Raw genomic sequence first — 18,926 nt, forward strand, 5'->3', positions numbered from 1 at the left:
GCTGGTAGGTACACGGGGACCATGGTAGGAAGGTGTGGCATCCACCCTAGGTTATGCATTATAAGTTATGCATTATTTATAATTAATCACATTAATTCATTATTAATGTGGTTGTGAGGCAGGACCAAGAGAGGTGCTGAGAGGCGGAGCCTGGGAGAGGAGTGGGAGCCGGAGAGAGCTAGAGAAGAGGATAGTTTGAGGTTTTGAGGCAGAGAGTGTTTAAGGAGTGATTAGGCAGTGATAAGTAAGAGTGTCACCTGTGTTGATTAATATAGAAGAGATGAAAGTAAAATATTGAAGCTTTGTGAAACTTTAAGAATGTGCTGAAGAATTATTCCTGAAACCACGTGTAATCAATAAATCTGTTTCTGTTAAAAAGTCAGTACTGAATGGACCTTAGTCTTTCATAAAGAAATATAAGTTGATAAAGAGATCAACTGGTGGCAGCGTGTCAAGAGGCGTGTTGGGATACCGTAGTGAGCTCTGTGTTGGGCGAAACAAGCAGGGGCCATGGAGTAAACGCCACGGAAGGCATCGCCACCAGGGCCCTGGCAGGTGGGCCATCTCCCCTTTTCCCCTGAGCCAGGAGAACCTGAGACCAAGAGCTCCCTAATAGCCCTCTGGGCTGAGTAGGTACCTGAGAAAGACAGAGAATCCAAGGTCCAGGAATCTAGAACACCCTCCCCGACATCCCAGTTCTCCTTAGCTGGCCATTAGGGCTAACGGCAATTGACAGCCTTGTGGCACAGTGGTTAAACTGGAGTACTGCAGACAAAACTCTGCTCAGGACCCAGGTACAGTCCCAGATAACTGGCTTGAGGTTAACGCATCCTTCCATCCTTCCAAGGTTGGTAAATTGAGTACCCAGCTTGCTGGGCTGGGGTGCGGCAATGTGTAGCCTCCATAATTAAATTATAAACAGAGAGTGCTTTAAGTTCTCTGTGTTTTAAGCAGCATGCTTTGCTTTTTGCTTTTGAGTTGCCCCCTCTCTTTTAAAGCCTCCTATGCAATGGCCCTCATACACACAGCATGCTGGAGAGATATGTACTCTCTTCTTACAGTGCTGGAGTTTAAGGAATTCCTGCCGTCTGCAGATTGGAGGCCCCAGTGCAGATGGGAATGGTGGAAAACCTCATGGGCTAGCACAAGGAACTGATTAGCTGCCGGAAATTACACTCCCAACACATCTCTGAGCAGTATAAGGCACTGGATTGGTCCCTCCGCTTGTCAAGATAGTTTTACATCTGCTCCTGCCTTCTAGAGGGGGCAGAAAACCTCTGGCATCTGACACGGCGCCCCAAAGCGTAGGAGGCGTCTGTAAACTGGGGACAAAGTTTGAAAAAATCTGAAAGGGTGGAGATCTATTTTTTTGTCGAGGAAAGAACAATGCCTCGAAGACATTTGAGGCTTTCTGAAAGTCCCTCCTTAGGCAACATCAGCTTTTCCAGGGGATTTCATGGTGTGCCTCTGCGGAGTCGTCGCTGGGGTGGAGGGAAGCCAGATTCTTCCACACTTGCTTTGCCTGTACTCCCAACCCAGGCAGGCCTCCCTCCCCTGTCCGCCCCCCCCTCCGCCCCCCTCCGCCAAACTTGCATTACTCAGCTCAGATGGAATCCATTTGTCTCTGGCACATTTGTAGAGGGGGGAATTTATCCCATGTTTGCCAAGCAGTGAAGTCAATAAACTCGAGACATGAGGTGGCCCCAGCTGTTTGCCAAAAAGGCCCTCTCGCTGCCTCCTTCCTGGCCACACTCTGTAGTCCAAGGCAGTGATCTCACGTCAGCAGCGAGCACTCTCAAAGGGATCTGAGAGGAGGCCGCTGTGGTCAATGGACTGGAACTGGATTAATCCCAGGCTAAGAAAAAACCAAAGACCCAAGAACCTAGGAGAGATTACAGTGGGGAGGGAAGAGAAAAGGGGGAGGTGTGGGGGAGCCCTAATAATTGGAATCCCTGTCTGTGTGTCTATGCTCAAGCAGAAATGGTGTGTGGACAGAGTCACACACTGTAGACTAAAAAACCCTTTCAAGCAGGGCCCTGGATTTTACTATACGACATCTGTCTGTTGTGTCTATCCAGCCATCTCTTACTTATCATCATCCATAAACCACCTTTTAAGATATTTTTAAGATATTTCACCTTCCGTGGTGAACTATATACAGTATATTATTGGTGCTGTATCAAGCATTATTCCATTTTGAAGGAAATCAACCCTGAGTGCTCACTGGAAGGACAGATCCTGAAGCTGAGGCTTCAATACTTTGGCCATCTCATGAGAAGAGAAGACTTCCTGGAAAAGACCCTGATGTTGGGAAAGAGTGAAGGCAAGAGGAGAAGGGGACGACAGAGGGTGAGATGGTTGGACAGTGTCATCGAAGCTACCAACATGAATTTGACCCAACTCTGTGAGGCAGTGGAAGACAGGAGGGCCTGGCGTGCTCTGGTCCATGGGGTCACGAAGAGTCGCTCACAACTTAACAACTAAACAACAAAAATGAAGCATTATAATGAGAGAAAGAAAGAAAGAAAGGGGGTGATATAGAGCAATGATGATACCCACAAATCTGTATAGAAATAAGAAAAGGGCGAAATATTTTACAGCTCTCTGAACATGGAAAGACACAAACCTACCAGTTCTCCTATTTTGAATACTTTGAACTACGTTTTTTAAAAATTACTGTATTATTGGGCAGGAAGGTACCTGATCAAGGGATGAGTTCACTAGGCCAAAGTGGAGCACTTTGTAAGGCTACGGAGGTGCCCTACAAGCCAGTTTAGGAAACCTTTTCATCCCCGGACCCTATTGTTCAAAACAGCTCACTGCAAAGCTTGACTTCCAGATTTTATTGTCACTTATTGCAAGACCTTAAGTTAACTTGCCAGCAAACTAAGGAGACCAAAGCTTGGTTAAAGCTTAATGGGGTGGCAAAAAGCTGCTTAACCTCCTTAATTAATAGCTTAGGTGGATTGCTACTGGCCAGAATGCTACTGCCAATTTACACACGCACAAACAAAGTTGGGTGAATTCAGTAGAAAATTTATATTCATTAATGAAGTACTGGTTCTATTCCTGGGTACGCCCAGTCACAGGATTGGACCCAGACACACAGCCAGCAGTTTGTGAGTGAATTGCTAGGGGGTGCACTGCCAGTAAATGTCACTGAGTGTGTATCAGCTGTGTTTTTCCAATTAAAAAAAAATCAAACCAGATTTATTTCAAGGTAGTTTTTTCAAGAAGGTAGCTGTGTGAGCCTGTTACAGCAACTGTGGTTCAGAAGGAGATTCAGCCTTCTCGATACCATCTCCGCTGCCTGTAGCTTCAGCATTTTTTTCTTCTAACTTGACCTTTTTGTCTTTTTTCCCCCTTCTCTTTTTCTTTTATCGTTTTTTGCCTAGTAACAGTGATGTCATCACACCGCCAGTTTGGCTCATGTAAAAATGTCACCGATGCTTAGCAAAAGAAGTAGGAGCAATAAGGAATGGACTTCAAACAGCATCTCCTCCACGGTCTTTCAGGATATATTCCAAGGCTCTTCCAACAACTGTTCCACATTACGCCCCCCTCCCCCCCCAAAAAAACCCCTTTACTGCAATTATTTTGTGCAGTCCTTGCCCATAGAATGATACTGGTGTTTGGTATTTATACCAGCAAAATGCAGTGGGCTTGTAGTACTGAGCTTCTGGCTATGAAACAGTAGGAACCATTCTAGAAATTCATAATTAGCTTAAAAGGCAAAACAATGGCTTCCTGAAATCCACTTAGACATAGGACAGAAGAAGAGCCTTAGCTCTGCTTACAGAAGCCCCCAATGCTGGCTTCCGTGCACAGGATAGGCTGGTAATGGTTACAGATTAGACCCATGGATCCCACCCTTGGGTAACCCAGGTGTTCTTGGACCACAACTCCCAGAAATTCTGGCCCAGTACGGTTAGTGGTGAAGGCTTCTGGGACTTTCAGTCCAAGAACATCTGGGGACCCAAGGATGGGAACCACTGGATTAGGCCCTATATAAAATCCCTCTCCCCCTGTCTCCATGCTGACAAATGGGAAAAAGAAATTAATTGGCTTTCAAGAAGTAGTAGGAAGCATAGCCTGAGTGTAACCATCTGTATCACAGATTGGTAGGGAGGGCCAAGAGGGTCAAGCGACTTGAGTCCTCCAGGCTGCCCTATCTGTGAATCCCTCCCCCCCCTTCATTTTGCCTTTTACATACTTCAGTGGTGTAACTTTGAGTGAGAACGTAAAAAGAAATACTAGTGGTAGAGATGACACGTTTGATGACAGGTGGTGGGACGGCCTCTCAAGGCCACATGCAGGTGTCGTGGGCAGCTGATGTTCAGGACATGCCATGGATGCAAAGGGGAGCTGATTCATTGCAAACGAGAGCAGATAATCGCTCACATGTTCCACTAGCAGTTACTCTAACATGGCCTACATGGCGCATACCAATCGCAGTCCTAGTTGCTCTGCAGCCAGACTACTGACTGGAGCCAGCTGTAGGGAGCATATAAGGCACCTGTTACAAGAACTGCACTGGCTATTAGTTCATTTCTGGACCCAATTCAAAGTGCTGGTCATTCCCTATAAAGCCCTACACAGCTTGGGCCCAGGCTGCCTGAAGGACCTTATCTCCCTATGCTGTGAGCTAGCTGCCTTTGGGTCCCTTGTTGGGAAAAATGTGGCATGCAAATGAAACTAATAATAGTAATAATAAGACATAAGACATAAGACATAAGACATAAGAAATTTATTTGTCCTTGCACTCACAAGTGGGTGCAACGAAATGAGGTGCTCTTCCCCAAGGTAAAACTGGACACCACTACAAAAAAAAAGTTAAAAATATACACAACACTCACCATACAAATATAAATACCCCGTTTCTCCCAGCAATTAAAATTCCACCAAAAACGTATGATACTAAGCACACTGGGAAAATACAACATCCTCTACTGAGGTAAGGGCAGGATATATGTCAAAAGAACCCTGTGCTTTCGACTGGTAGTGCCAGATACCATTTATCAGTATGGATCCAATGACCTCGGATGGGTAGCTTTAAAAGTTGCCCATCTGGGAGCAACCCATTATATCAGGAGAGTGCTTGGGAACCTCCGTCTAGCCCTGAGACATTAATGCTAGGAATGAAGAAGAATCTAAAAGGGGAATAAAATCATTTCCATATTCATCAAAGGGCCTGGAAATGACTATAAACAAACATGGCTTTAGATAGAATCGGAAGTTTTCAGATGTTTATCTGCACTGCAGGCAGGGCAGGGAGGTTGCAGACTCTTTTCACGGAGCCAACAAAAGCAGGAGAGACGCACGATTCCGTTTTATTATCACGACCTCTCAGACTCACAGAAGCTGCGGCCGGAACTTGCATTTCTGGGCAGCGTTTCAGCCCGTCTCAGTTGGGCTCCCAAGCAGCAAACTGAGAACTTTGAGGAATGAAGCGCCCGGCCATGAGTATGAATTTTGACCCCTGGCCGCTTGGGCATGAATTCAGGACTGGCACAATTCTAGAAGCCATGTTTGGGGCAAGAACGTATTTGAGCAGCAGCCATCACAAAATGGACCAACCAAGAGATGCGCCTGCCCAAGAAATCTTGTCGTGTCGCGGTGGGCAACAGATCCTCTTGCTCAGTGTAGGATGTCACAACTAGATTAGGCTGGTTTGAAACAATGGAACCTAAGGAGGAGCTGACTCATCAAATCCTCACTGATTCAGTGGGCCTACTTTAGTTCAACAGACTAGACTAAGCAACAGTTTGTGTTATCTCTCCGCCCGATATACATGCAGACAAATTAGTTTGCAGTTGTTGCTCAAGGACCCACCTCTTGTGACACCACAAGGACCTGGCTGGCGGTCTCAGATTTCTTACCCCTGCCACCTCAAAGAACATACAGGTGCTGACAGGCACCCATTCGGAGTGGGACCTCCTTCAGGTTGCAGGAATGACCACCTCTTCCACCTCAGAAAAATAACCTGGCTTTGGGCAATGGCACCTGGAATGGTAGACATGTGTCTGTCTGCAGGAGTGTTGAGTGGTTTGCTGTCTCTCCTTCTCTCCCTCCCTCTCCCCCTCTCCCCCCTCTCTTTCTGTGTGTGTGTGTGTGTGTGTGTGTGTGTGTGTGTGTGTGTGTGTGAGAGAGAGAGAGAGAGAGAGAGAGAGAGAGAGAGAGAGAAGGAGGGAGGGAGGGAGGGAGGGAGGGAGGGAGAACTGAACAAAGGTGGCCAGATGACAAAGAATTTCAGGCATGGAGCGAGAGTTGAGAAAGCTTCTTGCAGAAAAGGGTCCAGGAAGTTTGAAAAAGTGCCATGGAGAAATATTATCCTTTTTTCCGTTATAATAACAGCTGCAGATCGAGAGAAAGGAAGTACAGTCAATGTAAAAGCAGCTGGAAGGAAGGGGAGAAAGAAATTTGGAAAGTGTGGATGGACTGCCAAGGAGAAAGGAGAAGTGGAGCAGAAAGGAGTGGAGATGAGTAAGAGCACTTGAGGAGGAATGGGCTGGGTGTGAAAATATTTCAAAATATTTTCCAGTGAGGGGCCCTGGATCTACGAATTTCACCTGAAATGGCTGAACCCTGGTAGCTTGAGAGACAATGTTTCTGTGGCTAAAAGACAGGAACAATGAATATTGAACTCCTTGGTACAAAAAACTTGCTATGGGAAAGAATTTGGCAATTTTCAAATATGGATTAGATACAAATACAAAATAGTATCCATAAGTGGCAACTGCTTATTCCAAATTCTACGTCCATTGACTGCAACTTTGTGAGTACCTCTACCCCTGTACTACCATGTTGTGACTAGTGGGCCTCAGTCTTTTCTGCTTTCTGGCAATGAGACATGAGAGTAGAGAATGTCAGTACCTCTGAGTAAGGTAGTGATGAATTCTTACAGAATTACTCATTCTCATTCAGGAAACCGGTCAATAAATTGCCAGACCCCACAAGGTCCTCTTGCCTCTAGCAAGGAAATAAGAAAGACAAAAGGCAGAGCCTTTTCAAATTTGGAAACAACACCGGAGGCAAGAACTTTTGGAAGTTTTGCACAGTTCATGCATTATGTCTGCACAAAACTTGTGCCTTTTCCCTTTGTGAAGTCATATACACACAGCACATACAAAAAGACTGGGATGGGAGATCAAAAAGATGTAAACAACCCTCCAATGCTTCTGCAACAAGTCAGCAGCTATTATAATTTGGTGTGATCATCAATCCTAAACTTCACCCACATAAGATGACAAGCAAGGATTTATACTCAGACCCTGGACTTAAAGGCAAGAGGCTGTATAGAGAGCAAAGTACCCTGGAAGAAAAGCTGTGTTATTTTGTTGTTATTTTGCAAAATGAGTTTTAACATCTTTACTCCTGTACTGATCCACAAATAGCCTCCAGATCAGTGGATCTCAACCTTTGGCTCGCCAGATGTTCTGGACCAACTCCCAGGAGCCCTGGCCAGTATAACAAGCTGTGGGAGTTGACTGTCCAAAACATCTGGAGGACTGAAGGTTAAGGACTGATGCTCTAGATGGAAGGCTGTTCCTCTCTAATGCTTCAGATAAGCTGCCTTTTTTTCCATACTTTCATAAGAACATAAGATGAGCCCTGCTGGATCAGGCCAAGGGCCCATCTAGTCCAGCTTCCTGTAACTCACAGGGGCCCCACCAGAGGCCTCGGGGAGCACATGAGACAACTGGATACCTGTCTCCTGATACCACACCCCTTGCATATGGTATTTGGAGGTCCCTTCCTTTTAAGCCTGAAGATTATACATCTCCATCACGGCTTGTAACCTGTGATGGACTTTTCCTCCAGGAATCTGTCCAATCCCTTTTTAAAGGCATCTAGGCCAGATGTCATCACAACATCCTGTGACAAGGAGTTCCACAGACTAACAATACACTGGGTCAAGAAATATTTTCTTTTGTCTTTTCTCACTCTCCCAGCACTCAATTGGAATGGGTATCCATTGGTTCTGGTATTGTGTGAGAGGGAAAAGAGCTTCCCTCTATCTACTTTATCCACCCCCTGCATAATTTTATACATCTCAGTCATGTCCCCCGCCCGAGGCACCTTTTCTCCAGACTAAAGAGCCCCAAACACTGTAGCCTTTCCTCGTAAGGGAGGTGCCCCAGCCCAGTCCTGATTTTAGTCACGCTCTTCTGTACCTTTTCCAGTTCCACTATGTCTTTTTTGAGGTGCAGTGACCAGAACTATATGCAACACTCCAGGTGCGGCCTTACCAGTGTTTTGTACAATGGCATTATAATGTTGGCTGTTTTATTTTCAATCCCCTTTTTAATGATACCTAGCATGGAATCGGCCTCCTTCACTGCTGCCACACACTGGGTTGACACTTTCATCGAGCTGTCCACCAGCACCCCAAGATCTCTTTCCTGATCCGTCATGGACTGCTCAGAACCCATCACCTGATAAATAAAGTTTTGTGTTTTTGTCCCATTGTGCATTACTTTACATTGTCTTATATTGAAATACATTTGCCATTTTGCCGCCCATTCTCCCAGTTTGGAGAGTTTCTTCTGGAGCTCTTCACAATCCCTTCTGGTTTTCACCACCCAGAAAAGTTCCTTGTCATCTGCAAACTTGGCCACCTCACTGCTTATCCCCAACTCCAGGTCATTTATCCTTGGTGCCTGTATGACATTATACTGTTAGTCTATTTTCAGTGGATTACCTCCATCTTATGTCTAACACTTTGACAGCTGCTTCTACAAGTAAAGCTGGTGGTCTTACAGGTGATGTTGAGGCTACCCAATCTGAGTTGTCAGTCAGCAATTTTGTACAGCCAGCTTCTGTTTAAATCAATGGGGAGAGAAAGACACCGCACTTCCAATGCAGCTGATAGGAGGGAATAGCAACTGTGGGCCCCACAAATGCCAGAGCATTTAGTTTCCAGATCAGGGCTGTTAATGATAGGAAACTGTGGAAGTCATTAATTCATTTGTTGTTCTGTGTCATCAAGTCGCTTCCAGCTAATACGATTAGTAGGATGTTCAAGTAATTATTTTCCATTGCCACCACCCATCAAGTGAGTTCCTCTGTTCAAGCCAGGATTTGAACTTAGGTCTTCTGAGTCCTGCACTAACACTCTGTGCACTATATTGCACTGGCTCACCATTAATGCATAGGATCATCGTGAATCAGATATTAATCAATGACTAATAACAACGAAGTCTTAATCCCTCTCTCCCTCTCTCTCCCTCTCTCTCTCTCTCTGTGTGTGTGTGTGTGTTTACACACACACACACACACACACACACACACACACACACACACGGACTGAGAGAGGAAGAAAATCATAACTGATGCAAAGGGGCCTTAAATGCATAAAACACAGCAATTCTATGATACTTTAAATGGCTGTTTTATTTCTCCTGATTTTTATTGTAGTTTTGTTTTCAATAGACATGTTGTTTCAATTCTTCATTTTGAATTGTTCCTTGCAATTTATAGAACATTGACTAAAGTGCTTTATATAAATAAACGAGTCTTGTTTCACAGGAACTCATTCCACGACTTCCAAGAGTGCAGAAGCTCCTGCCTGGAAATCAGACAAGGAGAGCCCTTCAAATTTTGTGAATCAAAAATGCACAGTTGTTCCCTCTTGACCAATCTGGAGCCACCTCATAAATTTGAACAGCCTGGGAAACAGCTGAACCATTCAGAAAATTAGATGTCTATCCAAACAGAGAAGTACTATTTACAGAAACTTACAGCAGGAGTTGAAACAGAGAGGAGCTTCAAATTAAGAGCTTTGAATATAGTATGATGATTGTGGTGTGACTTAATTAAAAACATACAGAAATCTTCATGAACTTAAGCCTGTTTCGAATAATTTGCTTCTCTGCTGAGTTGTGCTTTGTATCATATAAATCCATAATTTGATATTATCCATGGCTTCACCACTCCTTACTTTCAGAGCCTCATTTGAACAAGACCTAGGGAATCTTGGACTATTTTACATGCTAGGGTACCGTCACCACCCCAAAATGTGAAAAAAAGAGTGTTGGTTACATGTAGTCATCTTGTCCCAGGCTTCCACATCAGTTTGGGTGGTTTCAAGGCAATCTATTACTAGATGCCACAGCTTAGATACCAGGCTTCCCACTTATACAAGCTCCCATTTTGAAAAGATTAACAAAAATGAAAACAAAAACAAATCCAACCAAATGCAAAAATATTCACTAGGAGCTGTATGTTATTTGCTGCAGATGTCTGGCCTGTAGAAAGCAACAGGACAGGCTCCTCCAAAAGAAACAAGGCTAAAATTAGCAGCTTGTCCTCTGTCATCTCTGCCAGCTTCTCTGCATTTTTCACAGGCAAAAATAACGGCAACAAACACCAGGCTAACGTTTTCCCAGACCCATCTTTTCCACTGAGCTGAAGATGCCACACAAAAAGGGGGAATGTCCAGAGCCTCTCATTCCTAGGAGGTAGACAGCAGCCTCTCATCCTTACCATGTGCCATCAAGTTGATTCTGACCTACGGTAACCCCAACGGAGTCTTCCATATTACAGTGGACCCTTGACTTACAGACGGCTTGACTTACAGACTTTTTGAGTTACAGACTTCTCTGGCTGCAAAATTTAGGTTCGACTTGCAGCCAGAGAATCGACCTACAGACCAGAAAAAAACCAAAATGGAACAAAAATGGAACAAAAATGGAACAAAAATGGCCGGTTATGGGATTAATCGGTTTTCAATGCATTGTAGGTCAATGGAGACTCGACCTACAGACTTTCTGACCTGCAGCCACCGTTCCAATACAGATTAATTCCGTAAGTAGAGTGTCCACTGTATGTGAGAAGTTCAAGAAGTAGTTGTCCATTGCTACACATACCTTCTGGCCAGTTTCCATGCCTGAGCATGGATTTTGAACTCTGCTTTCTTGAGGCTTAGTCCAACAATCTATCCACAACACCACACTGGCCCTCCCTTCTCATTAAGAAGGTTGCCGGGGCGGGGAACAGGGGGGAGAGAATCTAAATTTTTTCCTTGTGTTTGTTCAGCACTATGGACACCTGAAAGGCAGCCTTAAATTTCTGACTCCCTTGTAGCTTTTTTTTTTTTGCTCTGCAAAGGCATGCTACAAAAAGGCATGTGCTGAGACCTAAATGCATTTAAAATCAACAGATGGATTACTTCGTTAATCAGCTTATCACTTGTCAGTTCTAAAACTGTTAAGACTTTGTTCACAGGCATATAGAACAGCAGATAATGCAAATTTCAGTGACTACAAGGACAAACAAATGAGGTCTATACTGTATCATGCTCTGGACTGCCCCTGTTGGCAAGGGATGTACTGTATTAGTTGAGACAAACTTATCCAAAAAAATACATTCCGTCTCCTGAGATAATATCCATGACAATCCAAGCTCAAGTGGCAGGAGTGGGTGGATTTCCACACTTCAATAAAACAAGCAAGAAGCAACAAGAGAACAAGGGTCGTTGTTGTTGTTTAGTCGTTAAATCATGTCCGACTTTTCGTGACCCCACACTACAAGGGCAGTGTGGAATATTTTGCTGCATTTCCCACCACCACCACCTTTTGAATTCTATCCAGGCATATTGCGTGAGAGAGGTGGGCATTTTATTTTATAATCAAGCATAAGCTCTGCGGTGGACATCTCCCTGTGTTCCGTGGTGGTCCTTTCCCCCTCTTCTAGATTTCCCTTCTTACTTCTCTTACGCAATGCTCCTTGACTGCTGATGGATCTCTTTTCCTTCTGCAGTGGCTTTTTTTCTCAGATCCTTTCCAGATCTAGCTCTAATCTCCTCCTCTACCATTCTACCAGGGATTTACTTAGCACACAAATCCTTCCTTTTGCTGTCCAAGTTAATGTTCTGGACCAATGGGACTAATTAGATGCCTGCTGCATGCAGTGCCCTGCTTTATTCACATCTTCTTTAACAAAATTTCCAAACTGCTCTCCACCTTTGGTTTTCTATGATGAATGATGGCTAGATTCTGCACGTGGCTGACATCTCTGTCTTGCTAGGCATGGGCCTTGATGCTATCGCGATAGCAAATAATTACTGTGATACGTTGTTATAGCTAGTCACGGGACAGTGCCTCACCCAAGCCAAAAATGACCCACCCACCCCTGCCATGGGTTGAAAATAAAGCAATGGCCCGTCCTTTACTACAACAGGACAGGAATAGCCTTTCATTTTGTTCCTCACACATTTGAGGTATGATGTATGGCATAATTGTTGGGCAGTCTCTTCATGTCAGCATGGCAGCACATGGTGGTGGTGGGGGAACGACAGCCCCACTTTAAGCTCAGAATAATACGGTGGGACAAAGAGCACTATCCGGCTTGCACCTTGTTCTCCAGAGAATCCCAGGGAAATAAAAATGGCTGTTTCATATATTACATGTTGTAATGGCCATATTGATAAGCTGAGGAATAAAATTATTGCTAAAATAAAAAGACAAACCCAGGATTACCTTTGGTAGGCTAGACCTATTAGGTTTTCTTGTTTTGTTTTGTTTTGTCTTTTGAGGCAAAGAATCCTGAGAGTGGAATTTTATTTATTATAAGTACTTTTATCCCACTTTTAGTGGTAGTGCCCTCCCTATAGAAGATCCCCTCAGATTGTTTGCCTGGCACCCACCTTATTTTTTTGGCCAACAGACAAAAAGCCTTTCCATTTTCCTTAACATTTTGAACAGAATTTCACTTATGCTCTTTTATCCCTGGTGGCTCTCACCTCAGGTAGTGGGCACATCAAAATGTTGCTCTCCAATTTTGGCGCGAGGTGCTTCTCCCTGTTCAGGTGGGTGCCAGGCAAAACCTCTGAGAGGATGTTCTATAGGAAGGGCATTACCACTAAAAGTGGGATTAAAGTACTTATAATAAATAAAATTTATTATACACAGGAACAGGTGTGTATTTAAAGCCAGAATGGAATCAGGAAAATAGGCCTTCAGAGGTGCCTGCCCTGGCACATGGTAGGCCCAAGACAGTGTAGTGTATCAGATAAAACATTGGACTAGGACTCAGAGGACCTGGGTTCAACCCCCCATCTGGTAATCAAAACTCACTGGATGGTTGGCAGTGGGTAAACTACTCTTCAAACATTGAACATACCCCCAAAAATCATATTACGGACACTATAAGTTGGAAGTGACTTGAGAGCATATAACAACCTGTACTGCTAAGAGTGAAATACCCACCAGTCTATTTTGTTGTTCAGACATCACTAAGGGCTCCATACCATTGTGTCTGTAACCTGATACATCTCTCCATCCAGAAAGACAAAGATAGCAAGACATCTGCAAGATTGCCTGTTGTATGCTGGAACCAGCTGCATTGGCTCTTGCCTTTCCATTGGACCATTTCAGCAATGTGGAGAGGGGGGATCTGGTGCTTGGGTAACAGCCTATCCTCCATATTACTTTACCCAGGCTTCATGCTCTGGAGAGGACACTCCTCGATTCAGAGCACGTTACCATAGTCTCTCAAGACAGAAGGATACCTATGCTATATCCCCATCATCCTCACATAACGGCCCCTCTTGCAAAAGTCATTGTGTGATCATTAGACATTTTCCTTTGGGTCAAAAAGGCAGATGATGGAAGGAGAGGAAACCACAAGAACATTTGTTTGGAATTATTAAGTAAGAAGCTGTTGTGTCATTGAGTTCTACTTTCCAGTCAGCTGGAAAACAGCACGCTCCTCAGTTGACATGCTTCTTGTGTGGGTCATGGAGTCACATGTTGGCAACTGGACTGGTCCCAGCTGGTTTCCCTCCCTCCCTTTCAGTTAGAAGGCAGGGTGGTGGTGGGAGTGGGAGGCCACAAGCTCGTCTTGGCAGTCGTCCTGTGAGCAGTCCTTGACAAACGATACCATTCAGAGACAAATATTGCTTTGGGGAGAAGTTCCTTGAGAGATGTGTGGTGTTGCCATTGCAGACACTTTGGATGGGACCAATAATTTGAATCCATCTCATTCTGCGCTTAAGCCTTATTTGGGTATTGAACTGGCCTTAGTCGCCCTGGTGAGTGACAGACAATGGGAGGGAAAGAGAAAAGTTGGGGAGAGAGGGAGAAAGAGAGAACCAGAGGTGTTGTGCATCCCTCTTTCTCTTCCTTAATCTCTTAGCAGGTTCTGATACCATCCGTCTGGACTGGCACATTGTGTTCAGTGTTGGAGGCATTATACTTTAGAGGTTCTGCTTCTACCCACCTGGAAAGTTTCAGGTAGGTGTCCTAAATGGCTTTGTCCAGGCTCCGGAAATGGCGCGATGAGACTCTTTCTCAGCTCCTGGTATTAATGATATGGAACGCTAAGGCTGCTTCATATCTATAGAAAGCCATTGAAAATGGTCATCCGGAAATCTGAAAGATCAAAATCCTTTTGTGTAAAGTTCTGTTGGTGTAAATTAGATCCAGTGCCAGAAATAATTAATTTAAACCAATTGAAAGCTTTCTATCCCCATTCCCTTTCTCAGGTTCTGAGGCAAGATCGGGACTGACAGTGGTAAGCCAGTGGTAATTTTTGACTATTAAAGGCTTTCTCTCCCCTCCACCCCAAGGTTCCCCGGGGGAATTTAAAAGCCCTAGGGAACCTCAGAAACTGAAGGGTGTTTAGGAAGATTTAATTAGTTTAACTTGATTGTTTTCAACACCAGACCTGATTTACACTGGTGTAACTTTACACCAACAGGATTTTGTCCCAAGTGTCATCATTGTGCAGATAACACCCAGCTTTCTTTCCCTGTCACACTTGAATCAGGTATGTCCGTGTAAGTTCTGACCTGTGCTTGGATGCTCTGGTGGACTGGATGCAGGCTGTTATGCTAGGTGTGAGCACTAGCAAGACATAGGCTTTTTTGTATGTAAGAGCAAACACACCCAAGAGATGGGCAGATTAGATCTCTCAAGGATCAAGTAAACCATTTGGGTATTCCTGTGAATCCACTATTCTCCCTGGTAACCCAAATTGGTGTACAATAAAAATGGGTAATTTCCTTTACACAGGAAGAGAATTAAGTGAAAGATGGGGTCCAAGTTTCTGTGCTGCAGATTTCTTTCTTTCTTTTTTTCTTAAAATGTACTTTTGAACTCTTCTGCTTATGGCAGAGAAGATTCTGTCTTTTAGGAAATGTTTTGTTTCAGCAGAAAAATATGCTTGGACTGCCCTCTATTGGTTCCTTAAGTGCCACCCGATTTGTATCCTAAATAGAAAACCTAAGGCTTATCCAGAAGGATCATTACTGTAGTTCTCTTTGATGTATCTAATTCTGCAATAATATGGGCGTGTGTGTGTTTTCCCCACCACCCATACAATAGTTGCCTTGTTTCAATTAGCACAATGATACACTTTGTGACTTTTTCTATCTTTAGTCATTTTGTCCCCACTTCTAGGCATGGAGTTTAGCATTATAGAACTTTGTGCTAAAATTCAGTTCTGCCATCAAACCCCACCCCCAGTTGGAAGATTTCAATTACCTTCCAATTAGTACAAATAGTTTTTAAGTACAGCTCCAGCAGGAAAGCAGATGTCAGTCCGTCCATCCTTCTTTCCTTCCTTCTACACATTTTTATACTCTCCACAAATCATTTATGATTTCCGGAGAGTATAAATTTGCTGTTGATATACATTTATTGTAAGCCCACCTGACTTTCACCTCTCCTTATGGTGTAGGATGGCTCCTATATGGTCATGGGAAGGTGGGCCAGCCATAAAATCACTAGAAAAGTACATATGGACTATCTTGATCTAAAGATGCGAGTAACAAGCCTTAGACCGTTTATTCCATCCAATGAGTCACAGTGCTTGCATAACGGTGCAGCATCATCTTAGGTACTTTCCCAAAGATCAAGGGATGAATTGTGCTTTAAAAATAACCCATCATTAAAATTAAGGAAATTAAAGAAATTAAGAGCTAGCAGCTATTTTGTTTGTCAAGGGACTTTTTTTTCCTCCCACGGTTTGCAAAATCAGCTTTGTTTTGCAATTGGACTTCAAGACATAAGCAAGGTCTTCATCTGAAAGTCTGATTTCTCGGATACAAAAGACTGCCTGAGTCATGTCTCTGGAACACTAAGTGATTGCCGTTCTAGTAACAGGTTACTGAGCGCATATAGTTTGGCATGAAGTCCATTGGCTCCACACAGATGTAATATCTTTCCCCCCCCACTGGATATTCTAAGGATGTCGATTGCAGCAAAATAACATCTCATTTGGGCCTAAGAGATCCAAATCTCAGATGATGCAAAAAGGCAAACAAGCCCACTCCCTACTCAGCCCATATGATCAACATGAGGGACGCACCACTAGGAGCCACTGCCAGTAAAGCTTTTCCTAAAAGCTGCCCACATGGCTAAGCCATCCTAAAGCATTTGCCTCGGAACTGTTGAGATCTAGGGTTTATTCTCACCGGAAATCCCTGTCAAAAGAGGCAACAAATTAGGAAAATATTCTCATTGGCAGTTCTTACAGGCGTATTTTGATGAGCTCTGACTGGGTAGTACAGCTTCTTGAGGGCTTGCGCTCTGCTTCAGTGAATGTTACTTTTCACTTAATTATCTTTAGACAGAATTCTGTCCATGAAGGCCAAATCATTTCTTAGTTATGAGAAATAACTGAGAATTTCTATAAATCTTTTTTTTTTTTTTTTTTGGTGTCATTTTATTGTAATGAAACAATTTTCCTGGAAAGCTGAAGAACATGATCAGGAATGCCAAGAAACTGGGAGCAATTTAAAAAAAAAAAATCTTTTTTCAAACTTCCAGTGTTGAAATGTATGAATCACTCCTTCAAAAAGAAGAGGCTTAAAATGGGGGTGCTTTCCCTCCAACAGTACAGAATGTTTATGATACATGACTATGTACATTTTTCAAATATTTTCCTGTTTAAAAAAACAGTGCTGAATTATCTTCTACCTTCCCTTGCACATCTTTCCTGATCACAAACCCCCTCCTTCCCAAGGTTGCCAAATTTTAGGGTGTGAAGAGACATTTCGGTGTTGTTTTTTCCAGGAGAAGCTGTGTGTGACTGCAGGATCTGTAAAAGCAGCAAGGGAGTAGACTGGCTTAATATGAATGCTCATTGTTAGCTCCACTGCATGTTCGTCTGCCACTGGCTGGGCTTGAGCATCCGGGCCTAACTGGGATCTGCCCCTGGACCATATCGGAGCCATCCTATGGCAACACCAGATGTAACTAAACCCCACCTTCAGTCTACCAGGTATCACTTCCTTCTCTGTCAGCTCCTTCCCCAAGTCTCAGTGCATAAAGCGCTAAAGAGATAACAGCATCAAAGCAGGATGGAGAGCAGAAAACTAAAATGATTTCAAAAGGGTTATGAGGAGTGGAGGAGGCATTCTGGACACTTAGTGCTCTTATACTGTAGGATTAAGGCAGTAAATTTCATAGTTGAAAGCCAGGCACGTTACTATGCTATGAGAGAATTTACAGTGTTCCACAAGGAATACACTGAATTAAATGATGGTGCATGCACACTGTATCGTCACTGAGGAGACTCCTGGTGCAACTCTGTGTGATTGTCAGCCCCATCCTCAGTTCCTTTCCTCCCCCATTCTGCTGTGCCGCTGCATAGATGTGACTGGTTCTGTCAGCTAATCCTTATGCTGAAGGGAAAGTATTCTGCAGCACCTTCGGGGCAGACTCTTGTGTGAATCTTTGGCACTGTTGCGGACTTGCTTCGGTCCCCTGCACAGCCCGGCTGGTGACTCCTATAGAAACTCAGGCAATCAGACATTTTTGAAGGACATGGTTTTTTCATCTGAAGGCTAAACTAGAACTTGTCTTGGTAGATGGGTGATCACAACTCCAGCAAAATGGATGCTGAATCTGTGGGCAGGACATAGAAGAGGGTGGGGTATGCCGTGGCAACATGGGTTGCTTCATTGTAAACTTTGCTCGACCAGACTGTTTTTCTGTTGAAAGTACTCACAACGTGGCTTACAATAAAACACTAAAAATAACCAACACAACAGCAGAGTGAATACCATGTAAGGATATCTACTTTAAGTAAAATCATATACATAAAGCAGGGGTGATTAATATATGGACCATAAGGGTCCAAATACCACCCCCAACACCCTATTTTTCTGGCGCAAAAAGGCTCTTTGTACCCTTCTAGGGAGGATGAAGGGCTGTTTTGTCATTTTGTGGAGGCACTCCACCCTCTGGCCTCTCACCTCTAAAATTGTTAAATTGGTTTTTTAAAAATAACAAAAACAAAAAACAAGTGGCTCTCTTTTTGGTTAAAACACCCCCGCCCCAATTCCAATTTTTGTGAAAATTGGGATGGATAAGGTAGGAGTCACAGGAGCAAAGTGTTGTCTGTTAAGGTCATAGGATTGGGTGTGTGTCTGTGTCGCCCTCGGATCTTTGGAATCCACACTGGTTACAGAAATACAGCAATACAATTAAGCAAAATCCTTAGTGGAACAAGAGTATTGCTCTCAATTACCTAAAAAGCATGCTTCCCGGGGAAAGGAACTTTGTATATGCATCCCTGGTACACATTTCTATAGCTGAAATTCTACTGATCAGCATAGTATGTCACCTAAGAGTAGACGAATGGAATCAGAGAACATTTGGTGAGTTACTTCCTAAGGGGCATGGATTCAAACAAGCCCACTCTAGTTGCTACTTGCATTGACCGAGTCAGTCACAGTTGAAGAAGGCATACATGAATCAATGGAACTTACAGAGGATATGACTCACCACATTTCCACTGATTCAGTGGCCCTACTCCAGTGCAATTCACTACACTAGCAGGACTTCAGCCCATGAATGAGTTGTTACTTGATGGTGCAGGAAAGGTACTGAACTAGCTATAATAACTATGCAGGTAACAGTTGCCCTCTGCATGGGAAAGGGACTGTACCTACATCAATTTAGTAGCATATTTTTAAC

At 43.8% G+C, this 18,926-nt stretch overlaps 1 long non-coding RNA gene across 1 annotated transcript; it reads right to left on the bottom strand.

The window, feature by feature from the left end:
* Positions 1–9,375: 9,375 nt before the first annotated feature.
* On the bottom strand, positions 9,376–10,494 carry LOC144587119 (uncharacterized). Its single transcript, XR_013542304.1, has 2 exons — positions 10,042–10,494; positions 9,376–9,568 (listed from the first exon to the last, which is right to left on the bottom strand). It is a non-coding gene; the product is annotated as an uncharacterized LOC144587119 (long non-coding RNA).
* Between the last annotated feature and the right edge of the window lie 8,432 nt (positions 10,495–18,926).

Source organism: Pogona vitticeps, chromosome 2 (assembly GCF_051106095.1).
Source record: "Pogona vitticeps strain Pit_001003342236 chromosome 2, PviZW2.1, whole genome shotgun sequence".
In the NCBI taxonomy this organism is placed as follows: domain Eukaryota; kingdom Metazoa; phylum Chordata; class Lepidosauria; order Squamata; family Agamidae; genus Pogona; species Pogona vitticeps.